General features: G+C 51.1%; 1 pseudogene; it reads right to left on the bottom strand.

Annotated features, from left to right (window-relative positions):
• Positions 1–13,304: 13,304 nt before the first annotated feature.
• Positions 13,305–14,207, bottom strand: LOC146173851 (sentrin-specific protease 1 pseudogene; annotated as a pseudogene).
• Between the last annotated feature and the right edge of the window lie 1,211 nt (positions 14,208–15,418).

Genomic DNA, 15,418 nt, shown 5'->3' on the forward strand with positions numbered 1-15,418 from the left:
CGCGTGTTTCTTCGCCTCCTTACGAATACCAAACGAGCGCGTCCTTTTTTTATTTTTTTTTTTTTTTTAAGAAAATAAAAAAGGTTGGGGACGACCGAGTGTCCCCGTGTACATATCCTGCGCCTTTCGCTTCGCACTATCTTCGTAGTCATCAGTTTTTGCGCATGGTTTTGACAGTGCCTTCTCCGGGGAGTGCCCGCACTGCGGGGAAATGTCCTCGGATCTTTTCCACATGGTGTGGGCGCGCCCCTCCAACCCTGCCTTTGCACCTAACCCAAACACCACCCGGGAGGACTGGGAGGCGACCCTACTCGCCTGCTCCGACCTGAAAGCCCGAAAGGCCTTCGTCAAACGAGCAATGGCGGCAGCGGAAGCCACTGGGGTCTCGTACTAGGGACTCCACCTAGTGTTTGTGAGGGGAAGGGCACTAAGCCTGACCCCAGAGCAACCTTCATGTAACTCCATATTTTATTAAACGTTTTCACCACCACCGCGCTATCGCGTGCATGCGTCTTCCCAAGTTGTTTCCTTCCTCTATGGTCTTGCCGTAGGCGACGGAGCGAACCATAATCGCTTTCGCCGCGCCGCCTTGTCGCTCACTTTTTCGCTCACGTGATTCCCGCTTGACTCGGCAGCGAAGTGTTACCTTGCTGTGCAGTCGTGTGTAGCGGATGAATATACGGTAATGCAACCGCAAACGTAATGAAACGCTTTGTGACAATGGTTTGCACTGCGTAGCGGCACTTTGCTGGTGCGTGTATCGTATTTGAATACAAAGCGCTGGAGGAGCCGGGAAGTGCCGACTACCCGCTGCTGGTCGTGGAACGCCTAGCAGACGCGCCACACCTTTTGCCCTGCCTCTGCGTGTGCGGGCGTCCGGTAAACCGGTCTACGTTTGTGCATGCTAAATCTACTTCATCATCATCAGCCTGATTATACCCACTGCAGGGCGAAGGCCTCTCCCATATCTCTCCACTCAACCCGGTTCTGTGCTAGCTGCATCCACTTGACCCCTGCGAACTTCTTGATCTCATCCGCCCACCTAACTTTCTGCCGCCCCCTGCTACGCTTTCCTTCCCTTGGAATCCAGTTTGTTACCCTCAGCGACCATCGGTTATCCTCTCTTCGCACTACATGTCCTGCCCATGTCCATTTCTTCTTCTTAATTTCCACTAGAATGTCGTTAACTTGAGTTATTTCTCTGACCCACTCTGCACGCTTTCTATCTCTTAATGTTACCCCTACCATTTTTCGTTCCATAGCCCTCTGGCTTGTCCTCAACTTAAGTAGAACTCTCTTGGTTAGCCTCCACGTTTCAGCCCCATAGGTGAGCCATAAATCTACTTATGGCGCTTCAAACGTGATACCTGAACCATGGGAGCGAGTTTTAGGGAGTGTCGTCCGACTGTGCGAAGAGGCTGCCGTGACACAAGACCTCCCGGCCAGCATCTGAGCCGTTGCCTCCTGTCTCCGGCTTTAGTGCCTAGGGGTGCGGGGAAGGCCACTTTCGACAATAAAAATCGTTTTCTCCTCATGATGAATTCAGATTGTGGAGTACCTGGTCGGTTCACCACGAGCGTGGCACCAGATTATGACCTTACAGAGCCGAATAATGGGCATTCTATTTTCCAATCCCGAGCTGCTTTTTGATCAACTAAGTTGGAAAGTTCCGCTCCAAGAAGTGACTAGATTTAGGACGCATTTTTCGAGTATCTATGTGGCTTTTACCTTTGCATCGGGTGGGTGAAAATTTTACTTAGCTGTTACTAGAAAAAAAAAAACGACGTAGAAGAAATTCGACGCATGGAGAATGAAGGTAGAAAAATTGGTCTGGCTTAGCTTATGGTTAAGCCTAGAATGCGAAGCATACTAGCCTAAAAAATTAAACATTACCTGGCTATACCTGGTTAGCCATTTCATAGACAAGAACAACTCATGTGTTACTCTGTTTCTTCCTTTATTTTTCTCAAACCAATAAATACACTATGATGATCAGTCTTCAGCACGCATTTTCCGTTTGGTAGTATTTCGCCGCTCGAACCGAGTAGAAGCACTCGAAGCTTCATCCTTCACCTCGGCATCGGTTGTCGAACGCAGCCGTCTAACTGCATACTGCGCACGTCGCTTGGCAAGCCGTACTTCGTTCTTCTCTCGTTTCCGTGGCTGTTTGTAACTTGCGCTTTGCGGTCTGGCGAGCCGCCCTCTCCCTGGCCGACATCTCGCTGCTCAACTAACTCAGAGTGCGTCGCCATTTATACAATTGCGTGACGTCAGTATCTCCTAGCGGTAGGAGCGGGAGTTAGGCCGCCGGTGGAGGCTGCGCGTCCGCAAGCGAGCGCACGAGTTGAGCCCCAGCTTTCACAGCTGTTGTGACGTGATATCACGTGGTGCGCCGATGTAGGTCAAGTGGTAGCTACGCGGCCGCGCGCGGTGCACCAAGGAAGAGCTCAGTAAGGGACTTTAGAGCTCAGTTGTGCGGCTAGTATGCTTCGCATAAAACAAGGGAAATTGGGAAAGTGGGGGGACACAAAAGTTAAGGCTGTCGGCATGAGTCACTGGGCGGGCTTCTTCAAGTCAGTGTCACTGCCCTCCGCACTGTCGTCTCCAGCGTCTTTTGGTCAGGTTGCAGTCATCCACCGCCGCTGATGTCGTCAGTGCCCGGGAGGCGTTGGGCCAGCGAGGTGCTGACGTGCGTTGCGAACCACAATGCCTGTGGGATGTGTGTGTGTGTGTGTAGTGGTTATTTATTGTATGTACAAAAGGAAAGAAAAGATGTTTGCCAGCCCCGGTATCTGCTATCTTATATCTGAAGCACCTGAACTGGGGCGGCGGAAATAAAGGGATAGCGAGGAGAAGGTAGAGGAAATCAAAGAGGTGAGTGATAGGGAGAAAGAAAAGAGTAGGTAAAAATAAAAGAAATATATACACTATGGTACAGTATACAGTAGTTTGCATGAGGCCCACCCGCAAATGTCTTAGGTCACTGAGTACTCGGCACGTCGGGCGGGCCTCCGCAATAGCTCCACGTCCAGGCAACTGTTTCAATGCCTGTGGGAAGGTAGTGCCTTGTGCTGGCGACAGGTCAGCACACTCGGCAGATGGCTCTGCGCTGCCGAGGATGGTAGGGTGCCTCGATGCGCGCGGCGGCTGGAGAGCGCGCGCATCAAGGCACCCTAGGGGATGGTAGAGTGACTATACCTTGGAGTGACTCTAGCAGATGGTTTGCCAGAGTTCCTCATTCCTTTTCTTTCGCCGCCTAGCAACCGTGTAGCACCGTGAAGCCGACCCGACGGGCACCCCGGCTGCATTGCATCATCCGTAGTGGGTATCGTGCCGCGCTGTGTGGGAGCTGTAGCGACGGTGACTTATTTCGATTAAGACAGCCAAATAAATTCCTTCTGGACTGCTTTCCAGTCTGGCTGCTTGGATCTTGCAAAGACGACGTATGGCTTCGCTGCACAACTTGGTTGCTTATGCGGCATTTTCGTGCAACTGGCAAAGCCTATATAGTAACTCTAGAGGATGAGGGCTTTAGGGGATTGGTCGAAGCGTTGACGGTGCAGGATAAGTAGAGATCGGAGCGATCCCGTGCACGCCTCAGAAAGCAATGCACTGCCCGTCGTCCTGGAGGTGGAGTGGCCTTATAGCAGCGGTTGGCCTCCAGGGTCGACGTGTCGAGCACAGTAAAGCGCCATTAGTCGGTTTCAGCTTCGCGCACTGGCTGCCGCGCCGCTTGACTCTAGAGTACTTGGTTCAACCTCTGAGCGCCTGTCACTTGTAACGGCTGGGCAATGAAGCCGAACTTGTGACTGGTCCAGCGTGCGCACTTGGAAGGTCCACGCAGTCTGCAGCACTCCCAAAACCCATGTAGCGGGAAACCCATGCGCGTCCAGCTCTGTTAGGCAGTCTGCCTTCGAAGGCTAGCTCGCTGCTTCTTCGAGCCTCGAGTCCACCCACAGCGACGATGCGCCCATGGCATCTACAGGTCCTACCTCACGCTGCCCTCGCTCCAGCCACGTTCAGGTACAGGCCGAGAAAAGATTACCGCATTGCCAAACATTAGTACCGGGACTTCTCAGGCTTTCATTGCTCGTGGACCAGCAGACATCTTTTGCACACCCACATCGCCACGCCGGCGCAGCACGGCACTGCATGGATCTCCTCCTGCAGGACTGTCGTGGTGGTTCTCTTGAGCCTCTAGGAGATCCAGCGATTCCGAGGCAATGGTACTGGGTGGTCATGTGAATGACCTCATATCCAGCAGGAACACTCAGTTACATCTTCGACAGAAAGCTTAAGGGCAACTTTTTTTTTTGCTGAAATGTACGTGCCCAGACGGGCAAGGTGGGTGGCGCTCGAGGTGACGAGCTGCTGCAGGTCGGTGTTCTTTCTCCAGGAGCATCAAGTCACCTGCAAAGGCCATTCCAGGCAGCACCCAGGTGTGTGGCAGTCGGGAACTGGAACGGGAAGCTACCAGTAACAAGTCGATAAGATTCGCTCCAGTCCCGAGACGTATAGCATGCATAGCAGCAGTAAGAGCGGGCATCCTTGCTTCAGGCCTCAGCGCACTGGCTGCGAGCGAGCATCCCCCAGGTACAACCATGTTTTCGTCGTAGCTGGCGCAGAAGGTCTATCCACAGTGGATACATATTCAATATCGACGCCTGACCCAGCATCGGGTCATGGGCCCGGAGCCACTATCATAGGCTTTGGCGACCTCGAGGAAGCAGACCACCACGCCCCGTGATTCCTTCGAGCCAGCTTTGTTGTCTGGCAGAGGGTGAACAGATTGTCTTCGAGGCGACAGTTTGTACTGAAAAGATTTTTGTCCGGGCGCTCATCCAGCTTTTCACCATAACAGTGACGAGTCGATACATTATTATCGTTCCTGTCATGGGTCGATAGGCCCGTAAGAGGTTGACGTCACACGTATGGACGAGGTGGACTCGGACAGACAGCCAGTACGTCGGAATGGGCTCCCCGTTTAGGATCCCAGGGAAGATGTAGGCCAGGGTATCGCCTAATTGCTACGTCGTCCAGGCTTTTGAAGCGAAAGCTTCACTACGCCATATATCAGCCAAGGTGAACCTGGCAGGCCGCTCAATTTAACGAACCAGAGATCAGTGTGGCTATATACCTTAACCACAGCACTACCTATGCTGTACCACCACTTGACCCCTATTTAAACTTGACCTCTGACTGACGCTGCATCACGTGCTCCCATTGTTGATGGCGTGCTTGCATCCAGTCTCGGCAATTAAATCGCTGCAAATCCATATTTAAAGGAGTTACTAACAAGCAGAACGATCACAATTAAATTTCAGGACGTAGATTCCCCCACCGTCTGAGTGATATGCATGGTTACGCTGCAAGACTCGGTGCTCTCCCCCTTCCTTTTTAACGTATAGCCAGCCATACGGGACCTACGCGCTGCCCCGAGGAAGGTAAAAGACTTAAAATTCAGCATGTTCTCGGATGGCGTCAACATCTGGATCAACCAGGGCATTGACACGAGCATATGTAAGCACCTGCGGGCAGTGGCGGACATTGTCTTGTCCTACCCGCCCGAAAGGGGCTTTTCATTGCTTTCTGCAAAAATCTTAACTTTTTTGTGTATGACCAGAAAGGGCTCGGGCGCAAGCGTGATCCGAAGTTCAACATTATAATAGATTATCAAGCGGTACCGAAATTGGAGTAAATCAGAATTCTGGGACTCTTCCTACAAGCCAATGGTTACGACACAACTAAGCTCAGCAAATACGCTACTCAGCTAAGTAACAGGCATGTATCTTTAGTTGTGTAGCGCTCAAAGATTGGGGCCTAAAAGAACGCAGCCTTCTGAAACTGACGCAAGCCTACATCATCAGCTGCATATCTTACGCCACTCTGTTTCTAAACATTAGGACAGACGAAAAGTAAATAATAGATACCCTAATCAGGCGATGTGTAAAGAGGCCGTTGGGGCTTTCCATCACAATCTCAAAGGACCGCTTATTGAAAAGGGGGTACACAGTTCTTGGACCGAGCTAGCAGAAGCGGTGCGAATGACACAGCTAAAAAGACTTGGCAGAACGATTCTCGAATAGGTGGGTCTGTAACCATGGGGACGCGCGACAACAAGATTATCCACAATGTCTCGAGAACATCATTGCCGCCTCCTAGAAACGTACATACAGTCCACCACAGGGAGCGAATAGAAAAGAGGGCAGAAGTGCTCGCCAAACGCGCAGATGAAAGAAACAGAGGTTGTCTCCTATGTAGACGCGACTAGTGCGAAGTCGTGGATGGCAGTCACCGCAGTTATCAACGGCCGTGGCGACCCCGTCGTCGCCGCATGCATTAAAAGCCGAAACGCGGATGAAGAGGTAGCGATAGCGCTTTCTTGCATTGGAACAGATGCAAAAATCATAATTAGCGATAGCAAAATGGCTATTTGGAATTTTTGTAAAGAAAGGATCTCGAAAGAGGCAAACAGAGTCCTAACGGGCTCTGATCTGAAACGCAACATTATGATGATCTAGTGGAACGCCGCACGAGTCTGTCCCCTGCCTCGAAGCCGCCCACATGCAGCAGTGGCGAAATTACCACAACTACGACGTTACCCTTATTTAAATTTTAGTATTTATGCTGACGACATATGGATCAGCCGGGGCAGCGATGCCGAATTTCAACACACGGTTCAAGAGGCGATGGACACGGTCGTGTAATTTGTAGCAGAACGTGGGCTTGCATGCTCGCCGGAAAATTAGAACTCTTTATTTACAATCCACGGTACTTGCGGGACGAGTGTAAAGTGGATATACAGATTTCGGTACAAGGACAGTTCCCCGGTTATCGCAGATCCGTATACTAGGTCTCCTTCTCCAATTAGTTTTAGCTTACCGTGATCCGCGATCCGCTACCGTGATCCGTCACCGCGCGTTCCACTGCGCATGCCCAGATCCCTTGACGCCGATAAATGGAGCCACATACTGGATGTCGGTACATAGACTTGCCGCTGCGGGACCATTCACCCACGCAGGGCAGCGGGCCACGGTGCCGCATTGCGGATCACGGTACGCTAAATCTATAATGGCTATAACGGAGAAATTATCAAGAGGATTGAGCGGCATGTATCTGTTAGCCTCATCCGCCGAGTTTCGAGCAAAGACAGAAGACTTCAAAGAAAGAATCTTCTGCGCATAATCCCGGCATTTATCATTGGTCTAATCGGCTATTCTACGCCACACTTAACCCTTAAGGCAGCAGAACGAGAGAAATTAGAGAGCCTCATCGCACAAGTATTAAAAAACTATTAAAAGATGATCTCCCGCGCTGTACTTCCACCGCTATCCTCCTGCAACAGGGCATCCATAACACTTGGAATGAGATCGCGGAAGCGGTGCGCACTTAACAGGTAGAGCTGCTCCGCCTAACCGCCACAGGCAGATCCATACCTGAAAAACTAGGGATCGACACTTGCGGAGGCGCCCAGCCGAAATATGAAGTAGACATGGCTATACGGAACAGGCTATGGATACCCCCGCTGCCAAAAAACATGAATTCTCCCGAACACCATAAAGAACGTAGGCAAAAGAGATCTAAAAAATTTGGAGGACGCTTAAGCTTCGCCTTCAAGAGTGGAACGCGATAGCGTTATTGCACCTCGTTCGCACCGCCCAGCGCTACCGGCACTCGTAGACGGCGCCGCTTCCATCACACGCGTCTCAAGAGCGAGCGCGCAAGGCCCTGCAATACAACACCCGTCAACCTGCCAAGGAGTGTAAGACAATGCACTACGGCGCAGCAATCACTGATGAGGCGCCCCGAGTCGGACTTTGCACTCACGAATCACGCGGTGAGCGCCGAGAAACGCAGCGTTCGGCGCGGCAACGAAACGTGCGCCTGAGCAAGCGGAACGAACCAAAGAACTCGGTGTCTCGGAGGGAGAAAGCCGGGCAGCGACGCGCCATGAAGGCGGACGCGATCATGGGGCTAACGCATTGATGGGATCGTCCTCTATCTCGCTTGGGAGCACCACGCAGAAGCATGATTCCTCGGAAGCAGCTCGGCACACATCGCAGGGGACGCTTTCCCAGCAGAAGCGCTACGGCGCAGCGATCACGTCAGAGGCGTCCGGCATCAGACGCTGCACCTATCAATCGCGCTGCGAGCGGAAAGAGGAGCCGCGTCGCCTAAACACCACTGTTCGAGTGACGCACGCTGGATGTTGGAAGGGGAGAGAGCGAGAAAACATTAAACGCAAGGGTATTGGGGCATCCTCGCACCCGTACCCGCGCGGCCCGAAGGGGAGAAGCGGGTGAGCGAAGATAGTGATGTAAAGAAAGGAAAGACGCTTGATTCTACAACCCGTGAGGGTGCACGGCGAAACTTCAGGGGTGAGTGGCGCGCCACGTGTCGGGGCAGCGCCGCACATTGCGAGGAGGGGTTCTTCTGTGTTTGCCGCAAGATGGTTCTGCATGTGCGCAGAGCGCAGAAGAAATGTAGCGGAAACGTACTTCGCTACTCGTGTAACTGCGACTTCTGTAACTAACATGCTCATAATTACCGATATACACCGCAGTATAACGTTCTACGGCACGTTTCTAAGGCAACACCGCATTCACTAGAAGCGCTTTTGTACCGCTTTCAAGCATCGAACTCGTGGCTGAGTGCATGAAAAACAATTCTTGACTGTTGGGACCCAATATTTCACTGGGATGTTTTACAGCACACGCTTAAGAAACAGTTACCACTCGATCCATATGGAATAAGATTCTTGCCGATAGAAACATCACTGGATATATACCATATGATTTGATTATGCTTCTGGGCCTGCACTCAATATGGAAAACGAGGATGCAATTTGAACATGCTGATCTTGTCGTGCGTCCTGTTCGCGAGCATTTTGTTGAAAGTGTCGTTTACTAAGAGAGTGTTACCGAGCACTCCCTGATCCACCAGAATGGATTACCTTGCTTGATGTTTTGGTGTCGCTGAGAGAATTTTAATCCGTGTTTGCCGAAGCCTGGCTTGCGCGTTTTATGCACTGTATTTCTGATTTCGCTTTCAAATGTCAAAGTCGGCAATAAAGAAAAAAAAAAAAAAACTCGTGGCCGAGTGGTAGCGTCTCCGTCTCACACCCCGGAGACCCTGGTTCGATTCCCACCCAGCCCATCTTGGAAGTTGCTTTTTATTTATGAAGTGCATGCCGGGATTTATCGCTCACGGCCGACGCCGACGACACCGGCTTTTCTGCGACACGAGCTCCTTAACGCTGTCCGTTAAAATGCGCCGTAGGAAATTTAGTTGCCTGTCGCTGGAGGAAGTAACCTTTGTACACGTTACCGCAGGGACAAGCCCCTTTATGGTTGCAGCGGTAACGAGCAGGTCGGGTAGACCGATCAACGCGGTCACCCTGAAAACTAGATCTCCGGAGATAGCTGAGGAAGTGGATGTAGCTCTAGCCTGCTCCCAGACGAAGGCGTGTTTGGTGGTCTGGGACACCAAAACTGTCATACGAAATTGCAGTCGTGGGTTGATTGACCCCCAGGTGAATCGAATATTACACCAATATCCAATCTCGCGAACTGTACAGCGGATATGGACACCGGCGCACACTGCCGTTCCAAGCAACGAATCCGCCCATGCCATGGCTCGAGGGCTCTACCGCCGAGCCGGCGGCAGAGAGGTGGTGCAAATCTTACATCGAAATTCTACAGCACTATCGATTGAGTAGGCAGGTGGCCGCTCCGCTATCCCCTACACTAAATTGCAGGCAGGCCGTCGCCTGGCGTCGTCTTCAGACTGGGACTTCTCCACACCCGCTCCATGGTGAGCCATATGCCTCTAGGAGAACGATCAGAATACTGTATAAACTCTGACTCGAGGGGGACTCTCGAACACATGATCTGGGGCTCTCTCTTTTCTCCCAGTAGGGGCCTAAATCTGACGCCGCAACTCTGGGCGACCTTGCTGCGCAGCTCGGATCCTGAGCTCCGGCCAGCTGCCATACAGCTGGCCTGGGACGCCGCCGGCTAACATCGTCTGCCGGCCTGCGTCTGAGGCGGGGCCCTGCCATCCATCCCAAGCGACGGAGGGCCGGAGCTCCTTCATCCGCTGGTGCAAATAAAAAGTTCTACTCTCTCTCTCTCTACTTCCGGGTGACTGTGGAGCCACCCGACTGCCGGGAGATAGACGAACGTCTGCAAACGTATACCCTGAAATCGCTGAAAATTACAAGCTACGGAGACGCGGTCGCTGCTACCACTGGAACGAATTTTAGGCAACAAGGACCCTGTCGCCTGGCGGCTCTTACAGGCTGGCAATGATACAGATCATGTCTGGCTGTTCTTGACACGGCTATAAAGGACAGATAGGATGACATGTAAAACCTGCGGAGAGAAAGGAACCCTAGATCATATATTTTCGCAATGCCCCGGTTCTCTGGACGCTAGGGAAAAATAGTAAGCCTGAGAGGCCTGCTGCGGAGCAAGCTCCTCCATCCCCCCGATAAGAAAAAGCCCCGAAGTAGTTCTCTTCAGTACGTTCGTTCCAACATCCGCACATCACTACTGGAGCGGGAAGGTGGCTTGAAATGGTCTTCCAAAAGTAAGGCATTAGGCAGCACGGACCAGTTTTAAGTGGTAACCGTATGAAGCCTGAGCGGAAAGGCTGTTGCAACGCGCGTCTTTTTTCTTTTTCCTTCTCCATTTTTCTCTTCTGTCCGCACGAGGCAGCGGAGGTGGCTCAGTTACAGAGCCAGTAACAGGCCCGTGCATTTTATTTTCAATTTTTCTTCAGTCGCAACAACATACGCAAATGCGCACGAGATGACAAGCCACGAGCGGCAGCATCGCGCGGAGTTTTGCCCGTGTTGTTTTGCTGTGTAGCGCAGATGGGTTAAAACGCATGCAAGTAGCGCTTCGTCTCATATTTTCGTGTTCGTCCTGCTTTTGCGCTTTTAAATATTTAAGAACGCACAGCAACTAACTAGTCCCACAGCCAGTCCCCTGAAACAGAAAATTTCGCACGTCATCCGGAAGAGTACGCGAGATTAGTAGACTCTCGCTGGCCGCCTCCGGTCTAGCTCCTCCCCGAAGTTCTGTCTTCGCCTCAATAAGCACGTCGTCTCGGTCATCGTCGCCGCAATCGCACCGTTGCTATAGAAATATTTCGAGACTGGCGATAAGAAACCGCTTCGTGAGCTCCCGCGGGGTAGCCACAAAACTGAAATAAAGGGAATAATTTGCTTGTCAGTAACGGAGGGCTAAAAACTTGGAGCGGTCTATGAGCGATCGCATGAGCAATCTTCCGTTGAAACAACGTACTCCGGTAGCAGCCGCCTCAGTCCGACTTGGCATACGGTGCGTAAGAACGGACCGGTCGTGTCTCTAAAAAACAAAAGAAAAACGACTAACCAGCTGTCGCAAAAAGAGGTGGCCCAAACCTAGCCCACCATCTTTTTTACTCGTCTGAACAAGTTAGTCCGGCTGCAGCGCTCCCATTCAGATACCCAGACAAATACAGCGAAATTCCTGTGCAGCTTCTGAATATTTAACCGTGAACAGTGCAACACCTGCATAACATACCAGAGCTTACTGATAAAGAACAAATTGCATTGCAAAAATAGATAGGTTGGTCCCTCTCCACTTTTCAGCTTTGTCCTTTATCTCTTTAGCCTGCCCTCTCCAATACTGTTCACTGTCACGGTAAGCCATAAGCAGAATTCCCAAGTAGTACCTCTCTTAAGTGTCGTCGTCCAAGGCTCACTGGCAAACCGTTCAGGCGTAGATGGCCACCTTCCATGCCAAAAGACCGCGGCATTTCGACCAGTTAACACCACTACCGGTGGAGTTAACTGCATCCCCCCCCCCCCCCCCCTGCTACGTTTTCCTTGTTAGCAGGGTAGACATAAAATTTAAAAAAAAAAAAATCAGTAACCGATATGGTGAAATACTTGAGAAATTAATAACGACAATGAAGGTGTAAAAAAAATTGAGCATGGTTTTAACTGCCACCGCCCCGTTTCAAAGTGGACGCTCTTATTCGCTGGTTGGTTTGTAGGGTCTAACGTCCCAAAGCGACTTAGAGTATGAGGAGTGGAGAACTCCGGAAATAGAACTGGGATTCTTTATAATTCACTAATGTCGCACAGCACACGGACGCCACTCCGTTTCGTCTCCATCAAAACGAAACAGCCGGCGGTCGGGTTCGAACCCGGGCACTCCGGCACAGTAGTCAGGCATTTTAACCACTGCGCCACCACAGCGAGGCATTTTAACATTCCATCCATCCATGCAGCGCGCCCCTAAGTCCCCTTTCATACCCTTTTGAATTGAGCAGTTCGCACATTGTCGCACACAACGTGTTGGAGTCACGTGTCCGCAGCTTGGACCATAAACAAAGAAGCATTAGAAATCATCGTGGCCGTACGCCTAAACGTGGCGTGGTGACTAATAGTCTCTGCACAGTCTATGACCAAATTCGAGTTTTCTGTCGTGTTTATTGGAAAATCATAAACCTGACACAATACGGATGCCACACTGCAGAGCACATATACAATCGAACATCAACAATCTTCGGAAAAAAAAAAAACCGAAAGTATCTTGCATATGCAGTAAGACACATTCAACAGTCTAACGCATGCAGTCAAACCAAGCACAATATCACGGTATAAAAAAAAAAAAAAAACGCACACTGTGGGAATTACCACTGGGGAGATCGGTAGCACATAAAACAAGTCTAGCGAAACAAACGCGCAATGAATTACGGGATTAACAGGAAAAGGGGAAATGCACAAGAGCAAATATAAAAAAACAGCAATTATTCAATGAAGAAACTGCTTTCAGGTTACGAAAAAAAAAATACTAACACGCTATGCAATATCACTACGAACATAAAAGCACAGCCCACCTCACACCGGCGTCTCTAATATGTGCAGCGCCGGAACGCTAAACCTAACGTCGTAGCGAAGTTCTCCTGAAATAAAAGACTGCACTGTTTGGTTCCACCGAGACAAGGTTAGGAAAATAGGTGGCGGACTTCCGTGTCCTGCACCGATTTCGGCGTTCTGAATTCGCTAAGTCACTTAACTCGCACAGCACACGGGCGTCTTTTGCGCTTGCACTCCATGAATATAGGCTTCACTCCATCTCCACATCCTATGCCTTGAGCATGTTCAGCACTGGAATCCAATAAAAAAAAAAAAATTACACACCATCAAAATACAATTTTAGCGCGAAATGCGAACATAAATAATCGCCACGATACGTTGTAGTATACGCACTCAGAAAAAAAGCATCCTTCGAAACGACACATATGGCTTACCCTTCAAAGAGCGTGCAGTTCAAAATTTCGTGCATAATACGCTTGCGGAAATACGGCATGTCTTCCTGCGTCAACGAAATGGGTGCACCTCGGGACACGCACTCTGCGTAGTGACACAGAAACACGCCGCAGTCGCTGGTGTTCTTTTGAAGCGGCAAATCCAGACGTGGGAAAAACTTCCAGCCGTCCCAGTCGATGTCACGGTTGCGATTCTGGCTCTCTCTTTCCAAGTAATCTGCCAATATGTCAATGGACTCTGGCTGCACCATGTACGGTTCGAAGCTATCGTACACAGAGAGTTCCTGGCTACGAAAGTCCACTACCACCAAACTCCAGTGCGACTTCAAGTGCACGGGAAACAACAGGAGGTCGTACTCGAATATGTCGACGCCTCGCGTCCAGCGTCTCACTCCGCAGGGACCGCAGCGTTCCAATTTGGCGAAAAAGAAAGTGCTGAATGTGTAAACACGTGGAGCGCCTCGTTCCTTAGAGCGCTCAGCAATCATGGCAAGGTAAAAGTTTATGATATTATCATTCAGCCAATGGTTTCCCTTCAGCCTGTGTATGTCTGATCGCGTGATGGCCAACGAGAAGGCGGAAACTATCACCTCCTCTGGATACTCCTTCTTCAGGGATAGAGATGTTCCTTCCATAGCAGCCGTGAGGTCCGGAAGCTCCTGACCAGCCACGTCGGCTACGCTGGACGTGACAGGATTCTGCCGCGCGGTTACCCCCTGAGGCACGAAGCGAGTGAGGTCAAGTGAGGTGCAGCTATAGCTCTTGCAGAGGTGAGACACCGAGTGTCTGAATCCCCTCACGGTGACTGGGCGGTGCTCTAACGCAGAGCCACTATTGGCTCTTCGCACTCGGCGTTCGTCTGTACCCGAACGCGCCGACATTCTACGCTGTAACCAATTAAAGCGCCTTCCCGGGTTAGAGCAAAATAGCAATAGCCATTGCCATTGCACGACCAGGCGTGAAACACGTCATCAGCGATAGCAAAGCGGCGGTTAGAAATTTTAGCAAGGGTAGAGTCAGCAATCGTGCTGCAAAACTTCTGAACGAGTCGTCTCTCGCCGAAAGCGTGACCGTAATCTGGACCCCAGCACACGCCGGTCTCGCCGGTAACGAGGCTGCCCACATACTCGCCCGCTCCTCGCTACCTCGGGGTGCTGCGGACGCCTCCACAACATCTAAAACCAAAGAATGTATTGGTACCTTTAGGGATGTAACCGACAACTTGAAGAAAGACCGGAGGATATATCCGCCACCGGTTAGATCCCTGAGTAAGAAGGAATCGTACGACTGGAGAAGACTCCGAGCTCGAAATTTCTTTTCGCCCCTGTGGAGGAGTTGGACGGGTGCCAGAGGGCGGAAGAGGGATGGTGCAGAAACCGAAATTTGTAAATTTTGTGGCCATGTGGCAACATTAGATCATATAATATGGAGATGCGTTCGTGCCCCAGGGCGCAACGCGATTAAAACTAGCGATGAATGGGAGACCACGCTAAGAAGCTCCGACGAAAAAACGCAGCGATTCGCCGTTCGCCTGGCGGCCGAGGCTGAAGACCTCCTCCTAGACGAGGCCGGGTGTCCTCTGGCCGCGGTGCGACAGACTGCCTCCCCGGACGCCTGCGTGTGGACCCGTAGGTGGCTGCTGCACCATATTCGGCGGAAATAAATGTTCTTCCCCCTCCTATCGATGCGTTTCGATGGAGGCGAAACGAAGAGGCGTTCGTGTGCTGTGCGATGTCAGCGCACGTTAAAGATCCCCAGGTGGTCGAAATTACTCCGTAGCCCTCCACTACGGCTCCTCTTTCTCTCTTTCCACCTTCACTCCCATCTTCTTCCCTTCCTTTATGGCGCGGTTGCGGTGTCCACAGAAAACAAGTGAGACAGTTACTGCGCCTTTCCCTTCCTATAAATAAATCAGTAGGAAAAAGGAAACCGGCGTATTCAGAAAGAAAATGCATGGGCCTGCTACTGGCTCTGTAGCTCAGCCACCTCCGCTGCCTCGTGCAAACAGGAGAAAATAGAGAATAAAGGAAAAAAATTGGCCACGTTACGTTACTTCCTAAAGCGAAATTTGAGCGCAGCTTATCAGCTGTTT

The sequence above is a fragment of the Amblyomma maculatum genome, chromosome 11, assembly GCF_055883805.1.
Source record: "Amblyomma maculatum isolate TAMU_Amacu chromosome 11, ASM5588380v1, whole genome shotgun sequence".
In the NCBI taxonomy this organism is placed as follows: domain Eukaryota; kingdom Metazoa; phylum Arthropoda; class Arachnida; order Ixodida; family Ixodidae; genus Amblyomma; species Amblyomma maculatum.